This window comes from Aulostomus chinensis, chromosome 1 (assembly GCF_037954235.1).
Source record: "Aulostomus chinensis isolate RoL2024-O1b breed Wild chromosome 1, RoL_Achi_v1.0, whole genome shotgun sequence".
Taxonomy (NCBI): Eukaryota; Metazoa; Chordata; class Actinopteri; order Syngnathiformes; family Aulostomidae; genus Aulostomus; species Aulostomus chinensis.
This window is the reverse complement of record NC_141320.1, coordinates 47,456,299-47,478,404: the sequence shown is the minus strand read 5'-3', so window position 1 is coordinate 47,478,404 and position 22,106 is coordinate 47,456,299.

The window sequence follows — 22,106 nt, the reverse complement described above, 5'->3', positions numbered from 1 at the left end:
GCTCAATGAAATTGTAGGATTGTAGACTTCTATAAATGTAGAATATAATTGTAGAAATGCTCTCTCTCACCACCCCCAACGTCTGTGCCAGGGTCTCTGGCCAGTGGTCAATGGCTCATATCACCTGCCCAGGATGGATCCAGCTTGCTTGTCTTTGTAATTCTGCACTTATTAGAGACCTGGAAACAAAGGAATGCTGAAAAAGAGAAAATAGGACCTCACACAAATGGGCTTGTGACAGAAATTAAGATCATTTTGTGAATATCCATCCTCTTCAAATGTGTGTGTGAATGTGGTCGTTGTGGCTGAGTGGTGAAGGCGATGGACTAGAAATCCATTGGGGTGTCCCTGCTCAGGTTGGAGTCCTGCCAGCAACGTTAAACTGTTGATGTTCTATGTCAGGGTGAACGTCCTACCTGTGCCTGATTCAGTGTGGTGGCTCACACCTGAATTTATCCAAACTAGCTAACTTCTTAACGCCAATCTACACAGTTTGAATCATCAAAACCTCAAACTGCAGTAGGAATTTTCAATTCTCTCATCCACAACAATCCTCATCAATAAAATCTGGAAGAAGGAACCGCAGAAAGTCTGCAGGAGAACGTAGACGAGTGCTGCCACCGACCCGTCATGGGGAGGACCGGTAACGTGGTGACCCCACTTCCCAAAAGAAGCCGACCGTCCAGCGCACCCTCATCACCCAATAAGGACCTCGGGGACATCCTGGACTCAGTTGACAGGAAACTAACAAGTTTCGATGCTGGACTCTCTCGTGGAAATCCTCCACAAAGAGCCTCCATGAGTCTCTGGAACTCAGCCAGCAAAAGGTGGCTTCACTGGCCGCTAAAAATCAAGCCCTTCAAGCCTCCAGCCTCCCATCACTGTTTCCTCCCTCTCAAATATGTATCCTGAAATATGGATTTGAGTCTTTAGATGCTGTAACGTCCAAAGATCATATTCTTATTGACCCTCCCCCTTCTTTGTTCCACCATGGAAAGAGGAGAACTCTATTCTAGTTTAGTGGATGAACATAGAGGGACTACACCTGGATCTCTGTGTTTAACAAACAATTGAGTTAAACATCAGGAGTCATGAGTTTGCTCAAAACTATTGACTTGGAGTGAGTTCAATGAGTTTATAGCCAACAATTCTCCATCAGCAGCACATCCTGCAACAGTGGTGATAAAAACCTTCCTTTTAACAGGCAGGAACCTCGAGCAGATCCAGGATCAGTGGGGACGAGGTTACAAACAAAGGTACCTCAAAACCTCAAAACAGTGATGTCGGAAGAATTGCTCATGATCTCAAAATGATGCGACAGTAATGGAGAAAGAGTTGCTAATGAACTCAAAATAATGCTACAATGATGTTGTAAAAATTGCTAATGAACTCAAAATGATGCTAACAGTAATGTAGTGAAAGTTTCGAATAACCTCAAAGTAATGCTGACAGTGATGTAGTAAGAGTTGCTACGAACCTCAAAATAATGCGACAGTGATGTTGGAAACATTGCCAATGATCTCAAAATGATGCGACAGTGATGTAGTAAGAATTACTAATGAACTCAAAATGATGCTAACAGTAATGTAGTGATAGTTGCTAATAAACTCAGTGATTCTTTCAGTAATGAAGTGAAAGTTTCGAACAACCTCAAAGTGATGCTGACAGTCATGTGGTAAGAGTTGCTACTAACCACAAAATAATGATACAGTGATGTCGGAAGAATTGCTAATGAACTCAAAATGATGCGAACAGTAATGTAGTGAAAGTTTCGAATAACCTTAAAGTAATGCTGACAGTGATGTAGTAACAGTTGCTACGAACCTCCAAAAAATGCGACAGTCATTTAGTAAGAGTTGCTAATGAACTCAATTTAATGCTACAGTGATGTTGTGAGAATTGCTCAACAACTCAAAATTATGCTAACAGTAATGTAGTGATAGTTGCTAATAAACTCAAAGTGATGCTGACAGTAATGTAGTAAGAGTTGCTACGAACCTCAAAATATTGCGACAGTGATGTCGGAAGAATTGCTAATGATCTCAAAATGATGCGACAGTGATGTAGTAAGAATTGCTAATGAACTCAAAATGATGCTAACAGTAATGTAGTGAGAGTTGCTAATAAACTCAGTGATGCTGACAGTAATGTAGTAAGAGTTACTAATAACCTCAAAATAATGCTACAGTGATGTCGTAGGAATTGCTAATGAACTCAAAATAATGCGAAAGTAATGTCGGAAGAATTGCTAATGATCTCAAAATGATGCTACAGTGATGTAATAAGAATTGCTAATGAACTCAAAATGATGCTAAGAGTAATGTAGTGATAGTTGCTAATAAAATCAGTGATGCTGACAGTCATGTAGTGAGAGTTGCTTCGAACGTAAATAATGCGACAGTGATGTTGGAAGAATTGCTAATGATCTCAAAATGTTGCGACAGTGATGGAGTAAGAATTGCGAATAAACTCAAAATGATGCTCACAGTAATGTAGTGATAGTTGCTCATGATCTCAAAGTGATGCTGACAGAAATGTAGTAAGTGTTTCGAACAACCTATAAGTGATGCTGACAGTCATGTAGTAAGAGTTACTACTTACCACAAAATAATACTACAGTGATGTCGGAAGAATTGCTAAAGATCTCAAAATGATGCGACAGTGATGGAGTGAAAGTTTCGAATAACCTCAAAGTCATGCTGACAGTCATGTACTAAGAGTTGCTACGAATCTAAAAATAATGCGACAGTAATGTAGTAAAAGTTGCTATGAACCTCAAAATATTGCGACAGTGATGTCGGAAGAATTGCTAATGAACTCAAGATGATGCTAACAGTAATGGAGTGAAACTTTCGAATAACCTCAAAGTGATGCTGACAGCCTTTTAGTAAGAGTTGCTAATGAACTCAATTTAATGCTACAGTGATGTCGTGAGAATTTCTCAACAACTCAAAATGATGCTAACAGTAATGTAGTGATAGTTGCTAATAAACTCAAAGTGATGCTGACAGTAATGTAGTAAGAGTTGCTACGAACCTCAAAATAATGCAACAGTAATGTAGTAAGAGTTGCTACGAACCTCAAAATAATGCAACAGTAATGTAGTAAGAGTTGCTACGAACCTCAAAATATTGCGACAGTGATGTCGGAAGAATTGCTAATGGTCTCAAAATGATGCGACAGTGATGTAGAAAGAATTGCTAATGATCTCAAAATGATGCTAAAAGTAATGTAGTGATACTTGCTAATCAACTCAGTGATGCTTACAGTAATGTAGTAAGAGTTGCTACGAACCTTAAAATAATGCAACAGTAATGTAGTAAGAGTTGCTACGAACCTCAAAATAATGTGACAGTGATGTCAGAAGAATTGCTAATGATCTCAAAATGATGCGACAGTGATTTAGTAAGAATTGCTAATGAACTCAAAATGATGCTAACAGTAATGGAGTGAACGTTTCGAATAACCTCAAAGTGATGCTGACAGTCATGTACTAAGAGTTGCTACGAACCGAAAAATAATGCGACAGTAATGTAGTTAAAGTTGCTACGAACCTAAAAATAAATACGACAGTGATGTCGAAAGAATTGCTAATGAACTCAAGATGATGCGACAGTGATGGAGTGAAAGTTTCGAATAACCTCAAAGTCATGCTGACAGTCATGTACTAAGAGTTGCTACGAATCTAAAAATAATGCGACAGTAATGTAGTAAAAGTTGCTACGAACCTCAAAATATTGCGACAGTGATGTCGGAAGAATTGCTAATGAACTCAAGATGATGCTAACAGTAATGGAGTGAAACTTTCGAATAACCTCAAAGTGATGCTGACAGCCTTTTAGTAAGAGTTGCTAATGAACTCAATTTAATGCTACAGTGATGTCGTGAGAATTTCTCAACAACTCAAAATGATGCTAACAGTAATGTAGTGATAGTTGCTAATAAACTCAAAGTGATGCTGACAGTAATGTAGTAAGAGTTGCTACGAATCTCAAAATAATGCAACAGTAATGTAGTAAGAGTTGCTACGAACCTCAAAATAATGCAACAGTAATGTAGTAAGAGTTGCTACGAACCTCAAAATATTGCGACAGTGATGTCGGAAGAATTGCTAATGAACTCAAAATGATGCTAACAGTAATGGAGTGAAACTTTCGAATAACCTCAAAGTGATGCTGACAGTCATGTAGTAAGTGTTGCTACGAACCTCAAAATATTGCGACAGTAATGTCGGAAGAATTGCTAATGAACTCAAAATGATGCTAACAGTAATGTAGTGAGAGTTGCTAATAAACTCAGTGATGCTGACAGTAATGTAGTAAGAGTTACTAATAACCTCAAAATAATGCTACAGTGATGTCGTAGGAATTGCTAATGAACTCAAAATAATGCGAAAGTAATGTCGGAAGAATTGCTAATGATCTCAAAATGATGCTACAGTGATGTCATAAGAATTGCTAATGAACTCAAAATGATGCTAAGAGTAATGTAGTGATAGTTGCTAATAAAATCAGTGATGCTGACAGTCATGTAGTGAGAGTTGCTTCGAACGTAAATAATGCGACAGTGATGTTGGAAGAATTGCTAATGATCTCAAAATGTTGCGACAGTGATGGAGTAAGAATTGCGAATAAACTCAAAATGATGCTAACAGTAATGTAGTGATAGTTGCTCATGATCTCAAAGTGATGCTGACAGAAATGTAGTAAGTGTTTCGAACAACCTATAAGTGATGCTGACAGTCATGTAGTAAGAGTTGCTACTTACCACAAAATAATACTACAGTGATGTCGGAAGAATTGCTAAAGATCTCAAAATGATGCGACAGTGATGGAGTGAAAGTTTCGAATAACCTCAAAGTCATGCTGACATGCTGACAGTCATGTACTAAGAGTTGCTACGAATCTAAAAATAATGCGACAGTAATGTAGTAAAAGTTGCTACGAACCTCAAAATATTGCGACAGTGATGTCGGAAGAATTGCTAATGAACTCAAGATGATGCTAACAGTAATGGAGTGAAACTTTCGAATAACCTCAAAGTGATGCTGACAGCCTTTTAGTAAGAGTTGCTAATGAACTCAATTTAATGCTACAGTGATGTCGTGAGAATTTCTCAACAACTCAAAATGATGCTAACAGTAATGTAGTGATAGTTGCTAATAAACTCAAAGTGATGCTGACAGTAATGTAGTAAGAGTTGCTACGAACCTCAAAATAATGCAACAGTAATGTAGTAAGAGTTGCTACGAACCTCAAAATAATGCAACAGTAATGTAGTAAGAGTTGCTACGAACCTCAAAATATTGCGACAGTGATGTCGGAAGAATTGCTAATGGTCTCAAAATGATGCGACAGTGATGTAGAAAGAATTGCTAATGAACTCAAAATGATGCTAACAGTAATGGAGTGAAACTTTCGAATAACCTCAAAGTGATGCTGACAGTCATGTAGTAAGTGTTGCGACGAACCTCAAAATATTGCGACAGTGATGTCGGAAGAATTGCTAATGAACTCAAAATGATGCTAACAGTAATGTAGTGATACTTGCTAATCAACTCAGTGATGCTTACAGTAATGTAGTGAGTGTTTCGAATAACCTCAAAGTGATGCTGACAGTCATGTAGTAAGAGTTGCTACGAACCTCAAAATATTGCGACAGTGATGTCGGAAGAATTGCTAATGAACTCAAGATGATGCTAACAGTAAGGTAGTGATAGTTGCTAAGAAACTCAGTGATGCTTACAGTAATGTAGTAAGAGTTTCGAACAACCTCAAAGTGATGCTGACAGTCATGTACTAAGAGTTGCTACGAACCTCAAAATAATAAGACAGTAATGTAGTTAAAGTTGCTACGAACCTAAAAATAAATACGACAGTGATGTCGGAAGAATTGCTAATGAACTCAAGATGATGCTAACAGTCATGTAGTGATAGTTGCTAAGAAACTCAGTGATGCTTACAGTAATGTAGTAAGAGTTGCTAAGAACCTTAAAATAATGCAACAGTAATGTAGTAAGACTTGCTACGAACCTCAAAATAATGTGACAGTGATGTCAGAAGAATTGCTAATGATCTCAAAATGATGCGACAGTGATTTAGTAAGAATTGCTAATGAACTCAAAATGATGCTAACAGTAATGGAGTGAACGTTTCGAATAACCTCAAAGTGATGCTGACAGTCATGTACTAAGATTTGCTACGAACCGAAAAATAATGCGACAGTAATGTAGTTAAAGTTGCTACGAACCTAAAAATAAATACGACAGTGATGTCGAAAGAATTGCTAATGAACTCAAGATGATGCGACAGTGATGGAGTGAAAGTTTCGAATAACCTCAAAGTCATGCTGACAGTCATGTACTAAGAGTTGCTACGAATCTAAAAATAATGCGACAGTAATGTAGTAAAAGTTGCTACGAACCTCAAAATATTGCGACAGTGATGTCGGAAGAATTGCTAATGAACTCAAGATGATGCTAACAGTAATGGAGTGAAACTTTCGAATAACCTCAAAGTGATGCTGACAGCCTTTTAGTAAGAGTTGCTAATGAACTCAATTTAATGCTACAGTGATGTCGTGAGAATTTCTCAACAACTCAAAATGATGCTAACAGTAATGTAGTGATAGTTGCTAATAAACTCAAAGTGATGCTGACAGTAATGTAGTAAGAGTTGCTACGAACCTCAAAATAATGCAACAGTAATGTAGTAAGAGTTGCTACGAACCTCAAAATAATGCAACAGTAATGTAGTAAGAGTTGCTACGAACCTCAAAATATTGCGACAGTGATGTCGGAAGAATTGCTAATGAACTCAAAATGATGCTAACAGTAATGGAGTGAAACTTTCGAATAACCTCAAAGTGATGCTGACAGTCATGTAGTAAGTGTTGCTACGAACCTTAAAATATTGCGACAGTGATGTCGGAAGAATTGCTAATGAACTCAAAATGATGCTAACAGTAATGTAGTGAGAGTTGCTAATAAACTCAGTGATGCTGACAGTAATGTAGTAAGAGTTACTAATAACCTCAAAATAATGCTACAGTGATGTCGTAGGAATTGCTAATGAACTCAAAATAATGCGAAAGTAATGTCGGAAGAATTGCTAATGATCTCAAAATGATGCTACAGTGATGTCATAAGAATTGCTAATGAACTCAAAATGATGCTAAGAGTAATGTAGTGATAGTTGCTAATAAAATCAGTGATGCTGACAGTCATGTAGTGAGAGTTGCTTCGAACGTAAATAATGCGACAGTGATGTTGGAAGAATTGCTAATGATCTCAAAATGTTGCGACAGTGATGGAGTAAGAATTGCTAATAAACTCAAAATGATGCTAACAGTAATGTAGTGATAGTTGCTCATGATCTCAAAGTGATGCTGACAGAAATGTAGTAAGTGTTTCGAACAACCTCAAAGTGATGCTGAAAGTTATGTAGTAAGAGTTGCTACTTACCACAAAATAATACTACAGTGATGTCGGAAGAATTGCTAAAGATCTCAAAATGATGCGACAGTGATGGAGTGAAAGTTTCGAATAACCTCAAAGTCATGCTGACAGTCATGTACTAAGAGTTGCTACGAATCTAAAAATAATGCGACAGTAATGTAGTAAAAGTTGCTACGAACCTCAAAATATTGCGACAGTGATGTCGGAAGAATTGCTAATGAACTCAAGATGATGCTAACAGTAATGGAGTGAAACTTTCGAATAACCTCAAAGTGATGCTGACAGCCTTTTAGTAAGAGTTGCTAATGAACTCAATTTAATGCTACAGTGATGTCGTGAGAATTGCTCAACAACTCAAAATGATGCTAACAGTAATGTAGTGATAGTTGCTAAAAAACTCAAAGTGATGCTGACAGTAATGTAGTAAGAGTTGCTACGAACCTCAAAATAATGCAACAGTAATGTAGTAAGAGTTGCTACGAACCTCAAAATAATGCAACAGTAATGTAGTAAGAGTTGCTACGAACCTCAAAATATTGCGACAGTGATGTCGGAAGAATTGCTAATGGTCTTGAAATGATGCGACAGTGATGTAGTAAGAATTGCTAATGAACTCAAAATGATGCTAACAGTAATGGAGTGAAACTTTCGAATAACCTCAAAGTGATGCTGACAGTCATGTAGTAAGTGTTGCTACGAACCTCAAAATATTGCGACAGTGATGTCGGAAGAATTGCTGATGAACTCAAAATGATGCTAACAGTAATGTAGTGAGAGTTGCTAATAAACTCAGTGATGCTGACAGTAATGTAGTAAGAGTTACTAATAACCTCAAAATAATGCTACAGTGATGTCGTAGGAATTGCTAATGAACTCAAAATAATGCGAAAGTAATGTCGGAAGAATTGCTAATGATCTCAAAATGATGCTACAGTGATGTCATAAGAATTGCTAATGAACTCAAAATGATGCTAAGAGTAATGTAGTGATAGTTGCTAATAAAATCAGTGATGCTGACAGTCATGTAGTGAGAGTTGCTTCGAACGTAAATAATGCGACAGTGATGTTGGAAGAATTGCTAATGATCTCAAAATGTTGCGACAGTGATGGAGTAAGAATTGCTAATAAACTCAAAATGATGCTAAAAGTAATGTAGTGATAGTTGCTCATGATCTCAAAGTGATGCTGACAGAAATGTAGTAGGTGTTTCGAACAACCTCAAAGTGATGCTGACAGTCATGTAGTAAGAGTTGCTACTTACCACAAAATAATACTACAGTGATGTCGGAAGAATTGCTAAAGATCTCAAAATGATGCGACAGTGATGGAGTGAAAGTTTCGAATAACCTCAAAGTCATGCTGACAGTCATGTACTAAGAGTTGCTACGAATCTAAAAATAATGCGACAGTAATGTAGTAAAAGTTGCTACGAACCTCAAAATATTGCGACAGTGATGTCGGAAGAATTGCTAATGAACTCAAGATGATGCTAACAGTAATGGAGTGAAACTTTCGAATAACCTCAAAGTGATGCTGACAGCCTTTTAGTAAGAGTTGCTAATGAACTCAATTTAATGCTACAGTGATGTCGTGAGAATTGCTCAACAACTCAAAATGATGCTAACAGTAATGTAGTGATAGTTGCTAAAAAACTCAAAGTGATGCTGACAGTAATGTAGTAAGAGTTGCTACGAACCTCAAAATAATGCAACAGTAATGTAGTAAGAGTTGCTACGAACCTCAAAATAATGCAACAGTAATGTAGTAAGAGTTGCTACGAACCTCAAAATATTGCGACAGTGATGTCGGAAGAATTGCTAATGGTCTTGAAATGATGCGACAGTGATGTAGTAAGAATTGCTAATGAACTCAAAATGATGCTAACAGTAATGGAGTGAAACTTTCGAATAACCTCAAAGTGATGCTGACAGTCATGTAGTAAGTGTTGCTACGAACCTCAAAATATTGCGACAGTGATGTCGGAAGAATTGCTGATGAACTCAAAATGATGCTAACAGTAATGTAGTGAGAGTTGCTAATAAACTCAGTGATGCTGACAGTAATGTAGTAAGAGTTACTAATAACCTCAAAATAATGCTACAGTGATGTCGTAGGAATTGCTAATGAACTCAAAATAATGCGAAAGTAATGTCGGAAGAATTGCTAATGATCTCAAAATGATGCTACAGTGATGTCATAAGAATTGCTAATGAACTCAAAATGATGCTAAGAGTAATGTAGTGATAGTTGCTAATAAAATCAGTGATGCTGACAGTCATGTAGTGAGAGTTGCTTCGAACGTAAATAATGCGACAGTGATGTTGGAAGAATTGCTAATGATCTCAAAATGTTGCGACAGTGATGGAGTAACAATTGCTAATAAACTCAAAATGATGCTAAAAGTAATGTAGTGATAGTTGCTCATGATCTCAAAGTGATGCTGACAGAAATGTAGTAGGTGTTTCGAACAACCTCAAAGTGATGCTGACAGTCATGTAGTAAGAGTTGCTACTTACCACAAAATAATACTACAGTGATGTCGTGAGAATTTCTCAACAACTCAAAATGATGCTAACAGTAATGTAGTGATAGTTGCTAATAAACTCAAAGTGATGCTGACAGTAATGTAGTAAGAGTTGCTACGAACCTCAAAATAATGCAACAGTAATGTAGTAAGAGTTGCTACGAACCTCAAAATAATGCAACAGTAATGTAGTAGACAGTGATGTCGGAAGAATTGCTAATGGTCTCAAAATGATGCGACAGTGATGTAGTAAGAATTGCTAATGAACTCAAAATGATGCTAACAGTAATGGAGCGAAACTTTCGAATAACCTCAAAGTGATGCTGACAGTCATGTAGTAAGTGTTGCTACGAACCTCAAAATATTGCGACAGTGATGTCGGAAGAATTGCTGATGAACTCAAAATGATGCTAAGAGTAATGTAGTGAGAGTTGCTAATAAACTCAGTGATGCTGACAGTAATGTAGTAAGAGTTACTAATAACCTCAAAATAATGCTACAGTGATGTCGTAGGAATTGCTAATGAACTCAAAATAATGCGAAAGTAATGTCGGAAGAATTGCTAATGATCTCAAAATGATGCTACAGTGATGTCATAAGAATTGCTAATGAACTCAAAATGATGCTAAGAGTAATGTAGTGATAGTTGCTAATAAAATCAGTGATGCTGACAGTCATGTAGTGAGAGTTGCTTCGAACGTAAATAATGCGACAGTGATGTTGGAAGAATTGCTAATGATCTCAAAATGTTGCGACAGTGATGGAGTAAGAATTGCTAATAAACTCAAAATGATGCTAAAAGTAATGTAGTGATAGTTGCTCATGATCTCAAAGTGATGCTGACAGAAATGTAGTAAGTGTTTCGAACAACCTCAAAGTGATGCTGACAGTCATGTAGTAAGAGTTGCTACTTACCACAAAATAATACTACAGTGATGTCGGAAGAATTGCTAATGATCTCAAAATGATGCGACAGTGATTTAGTAAGAATTGCTAATGAACTCAAAATGATGCTAACAGTAATGGAGTGAACGTTTCGAATAACCTCAAAGTGATGCTGACAGTCATGTACTAAGAGTTGCTACGAACCTCAAAATAATGCGACATTAATGTAGTTAAAGTTGCTACGAACCTAAAAATAAATACGACAGTGATGTCGAAAGAATTGCTAATGAACTCAAGATGATGCTAACAGTAATGGAGTGAAACTTTCGAATAACCTCAAAGTGATGCTGACAGCCTTTTAGTAAGAGTTGCTAATGAACTCAATTTAATGCTACAGTGATGTCGTGAGAATTTCTCAACAACTCAAAATGATGCTAACAGTAATGTAGTGATAGTTGCTAATAAACTCAAAGTGATGCTGACAGTAATGTAGTAAGAGTTGCTACGAACCTCAAAATAATGCAACAGTAATGTAGTAAGAGTTGCTACGAACCTCAAAATAATGCAACAGTAATGTAGTAAGAGTTGCTACGAACCTCAAAATATTGCGACAGTGATGTCGGAAGAATTGCTAATGGTCTCAAAATGATGCGACAGTGATGTAGTAAGAATTGCTAATGAACTCAAAATGATGCTAACAGTAATGGAGTGAAACTTTCGAATAACCTCAAAGTGATGCTGACAGTCATGTAGTAAGTGTTGCTACGAACCTCAAAATATTGCGACAGTGATGTCGGAAGAATTGCTGATGAACTCAAAATGATGCTAACAGTAATGTAGTGATACTTGCTAATCAACTCAGTGATGCTTACAGTAATGTAGTGAGTGTTTCGAATAACCTCAAAGTGATGCTGACAGTCATGTAGTAAGAATTGCTACGAACGTCAAAATATTGCGACAGTGATGTCGGAAGAATTGCTAATGAACTCAAGATGATGCTAACAGTAAGGTAGTGATAGTTGCGAAGAAACTCAGTGATGCTTACAGTAATGTAGTAAGAGTTTCGAACAACCTCAAAGTGATGCTGACAGTCATGTACTAAGAGTTGCTACGAACCTCAAAATAAAAAGACAGTAATGTAGTTAAAGTTGCTACAAACCTAAAAATAAATACGACAGTGATGTCGGAAGAATTGCTAATGAACTCAAGATGATGCTAACAGTCATGTAGTGATAGTTGCTAAGAAACTCAGTGATGCTTACAGTAATGTAGTAAGAGTTGCTACGAACCTTAAAATAATGCAACAATAATGTAGTAAGACTTGCTACGAACCTCAAAATAATTTGACAGTGATGTCAGAAGAATTGCTAATGATCTCAAAATGATGCGACAGTGATTTAGTAAGAATTGCTAATGAACTCAAAATGATGCTAACAGTAATGGAGTGAACGTTTCGAATAACCTCAAAGTGATGCTGACAGTCATGTACTAAGAGTTGCTACGAACCTCAAAATAATGCGACAGTAATGTAGTTAAAGTTGCTACGAACCTAAAAATAAATACGACAGTGATGTCGAAAGAATTGCTAATGAACTCAAGATGATGCTAACAGTAATGGAGTGAAACTTTCGAATAACCTCAAAGTGATGCTGACAGCCTTTTAGTAAGAGTTGCTAATGAACTCAATTTAATGCTACAGTGATGTCGTGAGAATTTCTCAATAACTCAAAATGATGCTAACAGTAATGTAGTGATAGTTGCTAATAAACTCAAAGTGATGCTGACAGTAATGTAGTAAGAGTTGCTACGAACCTCAAAATAATGCAACAGTAATGTAGTAAGAGTTGCTACGAACCTCAAAATAATGCAACAGTAATGTAGTAAGAGTTGCTACGAACCTCAAAATATTGCGACAGTGATGTCGGAAGAATTGCTAATGGTCTCAAAATGATGCGACAGTGATGTAGTAAGAATTGCTAATGAACTCAAAATGATGCTAACAGTAATGGAGCGAAACTTTCGAATAACCTCAAAGTGATGCTGACAGTCATGTAGTAAGTGTTGCTACGAACCTCAAAATATTGCGACAGTGATGTCGGAAGAATTGCTGATGAACTCAAAATGATGCTAAGAGTAATGTAGTGAGAGTTGCTAATAAACTCAGTGATGCTGACAGTAATGTAGTAAGAGTTACTAATAACCTCAAAATAATGCTACAGTGATGTCGTAGGAATTGCTAATGAACTCAAAATAATGCGAAAGTAATGTCGGAAGAATTGCTAATGATCTCAAAATGATGCTACAGTGATGTCATAAGAATTGCTAATGAACTCAAAATGATGCTAAGAGTAATGTAGTGATAGTTGCTAATAAAATCAGTGATGCTGACATTCATGTAGTGAGAGTTGCTTCGAACGTAAATAATGCGACAGTGATGTTGGAAGAATTGCTAATGATCTCAAAATGTTGCGACAGTGATGGAGTAAGAATTGCTAATAAACTCAAAATGATGCTAAAAGTAATGTAGTGATAGTTGCTCATGATCTCAAAGTGATGCTGACAGAAATGTAGTAGGTGTTTCAAACAACCTCAAAGTGATGCTGACAGTCATGTAGTAAGAGTTGCTACTTACCACAAAATAATACTACAGTGATGTCGGAAGAATTGCTAATGATCTCAAAATGATGCGACAGTGATTTAGTAAGAATTGCTAATGAACTCAAAATGATGCTAACAGTAATGGAGTGAACGTTTCGAATAACCTCAAAGTGATGCTGACAGTCATGTACTAAGAGTTGCTACGAACCTCAAAATAATGCGACATTAATGTAGTTAAAGTTGCTACGAACCTAAAAATAAATACGACAGTGATGTCGAAAGAATTGCTAATGAACTCAAGATGATGCTAACAGTAATGGAGTGAAACTTTCGAATAACCTCAAAGTGATGCTGACAGCCTTTTAGTAAGAGTTGCTAATGAACTCAATTTAATGCTACAGTGATGTCGTGAGAATTTCTCAACAACTCAAAATGATGCTAACAGTAATGTAGTGATAGTTGCTAATAAACTCAAAGTGATGCTGACAGTAATGTAGTAAGAGTTGCTACGAACCTCAAAATAATGCAACAGTAATGTAGTAAGAGTTGCTACGAACCTCAAAATAATGCAACAGTAATGTAGTAAGAGTTGCTACGAACCTCAAAATATTGCGACAGTGATGTCGGAAGAATTGCTAATGGTCTCAAAATGATGCGACAGTGATGTAGTAAGAATTGCTAATGAACTCAAAATGATGCTAACAGTAATGGAGTGAAACTTTCGAATAACCTCAAAGTGATGCTGACAGTCATGTAGTAAGTGTTGCTACGAACCTCAAAATATTGCGACAGTGATGTCGGAAGAATTGCTGATGAACTCAAAATGATGCTAACAGTAATGTAGTGAGAGTTGCTAATAAACTCAGTGATGCTGACAGTAATGTAGTAAGAGTTACTAATAACCTCAAAATAATGCTACAGTGATGTCGTAGGAATTGCTAATGAACTCAAAATAATGCGAAAGTAATGTCGGAAGAATTGCTAATGATCTCAAAATGATGCTACAGTGATGTCATAAGAATTGCTAATGAACTCAAAATGATGCTAAGAGTAATGTAGTGATAGTTGCTAATAAAATCAGTGATGCTGACATTCATGTAGTGAGAGTTGCTTCGAACGTAAATAATGTGACAGTGATGTTGGAAGAATTGCTAATGATCTCAAAATGTTGCGACAGTGATGGAGTAAGAATTGCTAATAAACTCAAAATGATGCTAAAAGTAATGTAGTGATAGTTGCTCATGATCTCAAAGTGATGCTGACAGAAATGTAGTAGGTGTTTCAAACAACCTCAAAGTGATGCTGACAGTCATGTAGTAAGAGTTGCTACTTACCACAAAATAATACTACAGTGATGTCGGAAGAATTGCTAAAGATCTAAAAATGATGCGACAGTGATGGAGTGAAAGTTTCGAATAACCTCAAAGTCATGCTGACAGTCATGTACTAAGAGTTGCTACGAATCTAAAAATAATGCGACAGTAATGTAGTAAAAGTTGCTACGAACCTCAAAATATTGCGACAGTGATGTCGGAAGAATTGCTAATGAACTCAAGATGATGCTAACAGTAATGGAGTGAAACTTTCGAATAACCTCAAAGTGATGCTGACAGCCTTTTAGTAAGAGTTGCTAATGAACTCAATTTAATGCTACAGTGATGTCGTGAGAATTTCTCAACAACTCAAAATGATGCTAACAGTAATGTAGTGATAGTTGCTAATAAACTCAAAGTGATGCTGACAGTAATGTAGTAAGAGTTGCTACGAACCTCAAAATAATGCAACATTAATGTAGTAAGAGTTGCTACGAACCTCAAAATAATGCAACAGTAATGTAGTAAGAGTTGCTACGAACCTCAAAATATTGCGACAGTGATGTCGGAAGAATTGCTAATGGTCTCAAAATGATGCGACAGTGATGTAGAAAGAATTGCTAATGAACTCAAAATGATGCTAACAGTAATGGAGTGAAACTTTCGAATAACCTCAAAGTGATGCTGACAGTCATGTAGTAAGTGTTGCTACGAACCTCAAAATATTGTGACAGTGATGTCGGAAGAATTGCTAATGAACTCAAAATGATGCTAAGAGTAATGTAGTGATACTTGCTAATCAACTCAGTGATGCTTACAGTAATGTAGTGAGTGTTTCGAATAACCTCAAAGTGATGCTGACAGTCATGTAGTAAGAGTTGCTACGAACGTCAAAATATTGCGACAGTGATGTCGGAAGAATTGCTAATGAACTCAAGATGATGCTAACAGTAAGGTAGTGATAGTTGCTAAGAAACTCAGTGATGCTTACAGTAATGTAGTAAGAGTTTCGAACAACCTCAAAGTGATGCTGACAGTCATGTACTAAGAGTTGCTACGAACCTCAAAATAATAAGACAGTAATGTAGTTAAAGTTGCTACGAACCTAAAAATAAATACGACAGTGATGTCGAAAGAATTGCTAATGAACTCAAGATGATGCTAACAGTAGTGTAGTGATAGTTGCTAAGAAACTCAGTGATGCTTACAGTAATGTAGTCAGAGTTTCGAACAACCTCAAAGTGATGCTGACAGTCATTTAGTAAGAGTTGCTAATGAACTCAATTCAATGCTACAGTGATGTCGTGAGAATTGCTCATGAACTCAAAATAATGCTCACAGTAATGTAGTGATAGTTGCTAATAAACTCAAAGTGATGCTGACAGTAATGTAGTAAGAGTTGCTACGAACCTTAAAATAATGCAACAATAATGTAGTAAGACTTGCTACGAACCTCAAAATAATGTGACAGTGATGTCAGAAGAATTGCTAATGATCTCAAAATGATGCGACAGTGATTTAGTAAGAATTGCTAATGAACTCAAAATGATGCTAACAGTAATGGAGTGAACGTTTCGAATAACCTCAAAGTGATGCTGACAGTCACGTACTAAGAGTTGCTACGAACCTCAAAAAAATGTGACAGTGATGTCAGAAGAATTGCTCATGAACTCAAAATGATGCAAACAGTAATGTAGTGGTAGTTGCTAATCAAGTCAGTGATGCTAACAGTAATGCAGTGAAACTTTCAAATAACCTCAAAGTGATGCTGACAGTCATGTAGTAGGAGTTTATACGAACCTCAAAATAACGCGAAAGTAATGTAGGAAAAGTTGCTACGAACCTCAAAATATTGCGACAGTGATGTCGGAAGAATTGCTAATGAACTCAAGATGATGCTAAGAGTAATGTAGTGGTAGTTGCTAATCAAGTCAGTGATGCTAACAGTAATGTAGAAAGAGTTTCGAACAACCTCAAAGTGATGCTGACAGTCATGTAGTAAGAGTTGCTACGAACCTTAAAATAATGGGACAGTGATGTCGGAAGAATTGCTAATAAACTCAAAATGATGCTAACAGTAATGTAGTGATAGTTGCTAAGAAACTCAGTGATGCTTACAGTAATGTAGTAAGAGTTTCGAACAACCTCAAAGTGATGCTGACAGTCATTTAGTCAGAGTTGCTAATGAACTCAATTCAATGCTACAGTGATGTCGTGAGAATTGCTAATAAAATCAAAGTAATGCTGAGAGTAATGTAGTAAGAGTTGCTACGAACCTTTAAATAAAGCAACAGTAATGTAGTTAGAGTTGCTACGAACCTCAAAATAATGTGACAGTGATGTCAGAAGAATTGCTCATGATCTCAAAATGATGCGACAGTGATGTAGTAAGAATTGCTCATGAACTCAAAATGATGCTAAAAGTAATGGAGTGAAAGTTTCCAATAACCTCAAAGTGATGCTGACAGTCATGTAGTGAGAGTTGCTACGAACCTCAAAACAATGCGACAGTAATGTAGTAAAAGTTGCTACGAACCTCAAAATATTGCGACAGTGATGTCAGAAGAATTGCTAATGAACTCAAAATGATGCTAACAGTAATGTAGTGATAGTTGCTAATCAAGTCAGTGATGCTTACAGTAATGTAGTAAGTGTTTCGAATAACCTCAAAGTGATGCTGACAGTCATGTAGTAAGAGTTGCTACGAACCTCAAAATATTGCATCAGTGATGTCGGAAGAACTGCTAATGATCTCAAAATGATGTGACAGTGATGTAGTAAGAATTGCTAATGAACTTAAAATGATGCTAACAGTAATGTAGTGATGGTTGCGAAGAAACTCAGTGATGCTTGCAGTAATGTAGAAAGAGTTGCTACGAACGTCAAAATATTGCGACAGTGATGTCGGAAGAATTGCAAATGAACTCAAAATGATGCTAACAATAATGGAGTGAAACTTTCGAATAACCTCAAAGTGATGCTGACAGTTATGTAGTAAGTGTTGCTACGAACCTCCAAATAATGCGACAGTAATGTAGTAAAAGTTCCTACGAACCTCAAAATATGAGGTGATGTAGTGATGTAGTAAGAATTGCTAATGAACTCAAAATGATGCAAACAGTAATGGAATGAAACTTTCGAATAACCTCAAAGTGATGTTGACAGTCATGTAGTAAGTGTTGCTAAAAACCTCAAAATAATGCGAAAGTAATGTAGTAAAAGTTGCTACGAACCTCAAAATATTGCGACAGTGATGTCGGAAGAATTGCTAATGATCTCAAAATGATGCGACAGTGATAAAGTAAGAATTGCTAATGAACTCAAAATGATGCTCACAGTAATGGAGTGAAACTTTCGAATAACCTCAAAGTGATGCTGACAGTCATGTAGTAAGTGTTGTTACAAACCTCAAAATAATGCGAAAGTAATGTAGTAAAAGTTGCTACGAACCTCAAAATATTGCGACAGTGATGTCTGAAGAATTGCTAATGAACTCAAGATGATGCTAAAAGCAATGTAGTGATAGTTGCTAAGAAACTCAGTGATGCTTACAGTAATGTAGTAAGAGTTTCGAATAACCTCAAAGTGATGCTGACAGTCATTTAGTGAGAGTTGCTAATGAACTCAGTTCAATGCTACAGTGATGTCTTGAGAATTGCTCAACAACTCAAAATGATGCTAACAGTAATGTAGTGATAGTTGCTAATAAACTCAAAGTGAAGCTGACAGTAATGTAGTAAGAGTTGCTACGAACCTTAAAATAATGCAACAATAATGTAGTAAGAGTTGCTACGAACCTCAAAATAATGTGACAGTGATGTCAGAAGAATTGGTCATGATCTCAAAATGATGCGACAGTGATGTCGGAAGAATTGCTAATGATCTCAAAATGATGCGACAGTGATGTCGTAAGAATTGCTCATGAACTGAAAATGATGCGAACAGTAATGGCGTGAACGTTTCGAATAACCTCAAAGTGATGCTGACAGTCTTGTACTAAGAGTTGCTACGAACCTCAAAATAATGCGACAGTGATGTCAGAAGAATTGCTAAAGATCTTAAAATGATGCGACAGTGATTTAGTAAGAATTGCTAATGAACTCAAGATGATGCTAACAGTAATGTAGTGATAGTTGCTAAGAAACTCAGTGATGCTTACAGTAATGTAGTAAGAGTTTCGAACACCCTCAAAGTGATGCTGACAGTCATTTAGTAACAGTTGCTAATGAACTCAATTTAATGCTACAGTGATGTCGTGAGAATTGCTCATTAACTCAAAATGATGCTAACAGTAATGTCGTGATAGTTTCTAATAAACTCAAAGTGATGCTGACAGTAATGTAGTAAAAGTTGCAACGAACCTCAAAATATTGCGACAGTGATGTCGGAAGAATTGCAAATGAACTCAAGATGATGCTAACAGTAATGGAGTGAAACTTTCGAATAACCACAAAGTGATGCTGACAGTCATGTAGTAAGTGTTGCTACGAACCTCAAAATAATGCGACAGTAATGTAGTAAAAGTTGCTACGAACCTCAAAATATTGCGACAGTGATGTCGGAAGAATTGCTAATGAACTCAAAATGATGCTAACAGTAATGTAGTGATAGTTGCTAAGAAACTCAGTGATGCTTAAAGTAATGTAGAAAGAGTTTCTAACAACCTCAAAGTGATGCTGACAGTCATTTAGTAAGAGTTGCTAATGAACTCAATTTAATGCTACAGTGATGTCGTGAGAATTGCTCAACAACTCAAAATGATGCTAACAGTAATGTAGTGATAGTTGCTAAAAAACTCAAAGTGATGCTGACAATAATGTAGTAAAAGTTGCTACGAACCTCAAAATAATGCAACAATAATGTAGTAAAAGTTGCTACGAACCTCAAAATATTGCGACAGTCATGTAGTAAAAGTTAATACGAACCTCAAAATATTGCGACAGTGATGTCGGAAGAACTGCTAATGAACTCAAAATGATGCTAACAGTAATGTAGTGATAGTTGCTAATCAACTCAGTGATGCTGACAGTAATGTAGTAAGTGTTTCGAACAACCTCAAAGTGATGCTGACAGTCATGTAGTAAGAGTTGCTACGAACCTCAAAATAATGTGACAGTGATGTCAGAAGAATTGTTAATGATCTGAAAATGATGCGACAGTGATGTAGTAAGAATTGCTAGTGAACTCAAAATGATGCTAACAGTAATGGAGTGAAAGTTTCGAATAACCTCAAAGAGATGCTGACAGTCATGTAGTAAGAGTTGCTTCGAACCTAAAATAATGCGACAGTAATGTCGGAAGAATTGCTAATGAACTCAAAATGATGCTAAAAGTAATGTAGTGATAGTTGCGAATAAAGTCAGTAATGCTTTCAGTAATGTAGTAAGTGTTTCGAAGAACCTCAAAGTGATGCTGACAGTCATGTAGTAAGAGTTGCTAAGAACCTCAAAATATTGCACGGGAATGTAGTAAAAGTTGCTACGAACCTCAAAATATTGCGACAGTGATGTCGGAAGAATTGCTAATGAACTTAAAATGATGCTAAAAGTAATGTAGTGATAGTTGCTAATCAAGTCAGTGATGCTTACAGTAATGTAGAAAGTGTTTCGAAGAACCTCAAAGTGATGCTGACAGTCATGTAGTAAGAGTTGCTAAGAACCTCAAAATATTGCACGGGAATGTAGTAAAAGTTGCTACGAATCTCAAAATATTGCGACAGTGATGTCGGAAGAATTGCTAATGAACTTAAAATGATGCTAACAGTAATGTAGTGATAGTTGCTAATCAAGTCAGTGATGCTTACAGTCATGTAGTAAGTGTTTCGAATAACCTCAAAGTGATGCTGACAGTCATGTAGTAAGAGTTGCTAATGAACTTAAAATGATGCTAACAGTAATGTAGTGATAGTTGCTAATCAAGTCAGTGATGCTTACAGTAATGTAGTAAGTGTTTCGAATAACCTCAAAGTGATGCTGACAGTCATGTAGTAAGAGTTGCTAATGAACTCAATATAATGCCACAGTAATGGAGTAAAAGTTGCTACGAACCTCAAAATATTGCGACAGTGATGTCGGAAGAATTGCTAATGAACTTAAAATGATGCTAACAGTAATGTAGTGATAGTTGCTCATCAACTCAGTGATGCTTACAGTAATGTAGTAAGTGTTTCGAATAACCTCAAAGTGATGGTGACAGTCATGTAGTAAGAGTTGCTACGAACCTCAAAATAATGCGACAGTGATGTCGGAAGAATTGCTAATGATCTCAAATGATGCGACAGTGACGTAGTAAGAAATGCTAATGAACTCAAGATGATGCTAACAGTAATGGAGTGAAACTTTCGAATAACCTCAAAGTGATGCTGACAGTCATGTAGTAAGTGTTGCTACGAACCTCAAAATAATGCGACAGTAATGTAGTAAAAGTTGCTACGAACCTCAAAATATTGCTACAGTGATGTCGTGAGAATTGCTCATTAACTCAAAATGATGCAAAAAGTAATGTAGTGATAGTTGCTAAGAAACTCAGTGATGCTTGCAGTAATGTAGTAAGAGTTGCTACGAACCTCAAAATATTGCGACAGTGATGTCGGAAGAATTGCTAATGATCTCAAAATGATGCGACAGTGATGTCGTAAGAATTGCTAATGAACTCAAAATGATGCTAACAGTAATGGAGTGAAACTTTCGAATAACCTCAAAGTGATACTTACAGTTATGTAGTAAGAGTTGCTACGAACCTCAAAATAATGTGACAGTGATATTAGAAGAATTGGTAATGATCTCAAAATGATGCGACAGTGATGTCGGAAGAATTGCTAATGAACTCAAGATGATGCTAACGGTAATGTAGTGATAGTTGCTAAGAAACTAAGTGATGCTTAAAATAATGTAGTAAGAGTTTCGAACAACCTCAAAGTGATGCTGACAGTCATTCAGTAACAGTTGCTAATGAACTCAGTTCAATGCTACAGTGATGTCGTGGGAATTGCTCAACAACTCAAAATAATGCTAACAGTAATGTAGTGATAGTTGCTAATAAACTCAAAGTGATGTTGACAGTAATGTAGTAAGAGTTGCTACGAACCTTAAAATATTCCGACAGTGATGTCGGAAGAATTGCGAATGAACTCAAGATGATGCTAACAGCAATGGAGTGAAACTTTCGAATATCCTCAAAGTGATGCTGACAGTCATGTACTAAGAGTTGCTACGAACCTCAAAATAATGCGACAGTGATGTCGGAAGAATTGCTAAAGATCTCAAAATGATGCGACAGTGATTTAGAAAAAAGTGCTCATGAACTCAAAATGATGCTAACAGTAATGGAG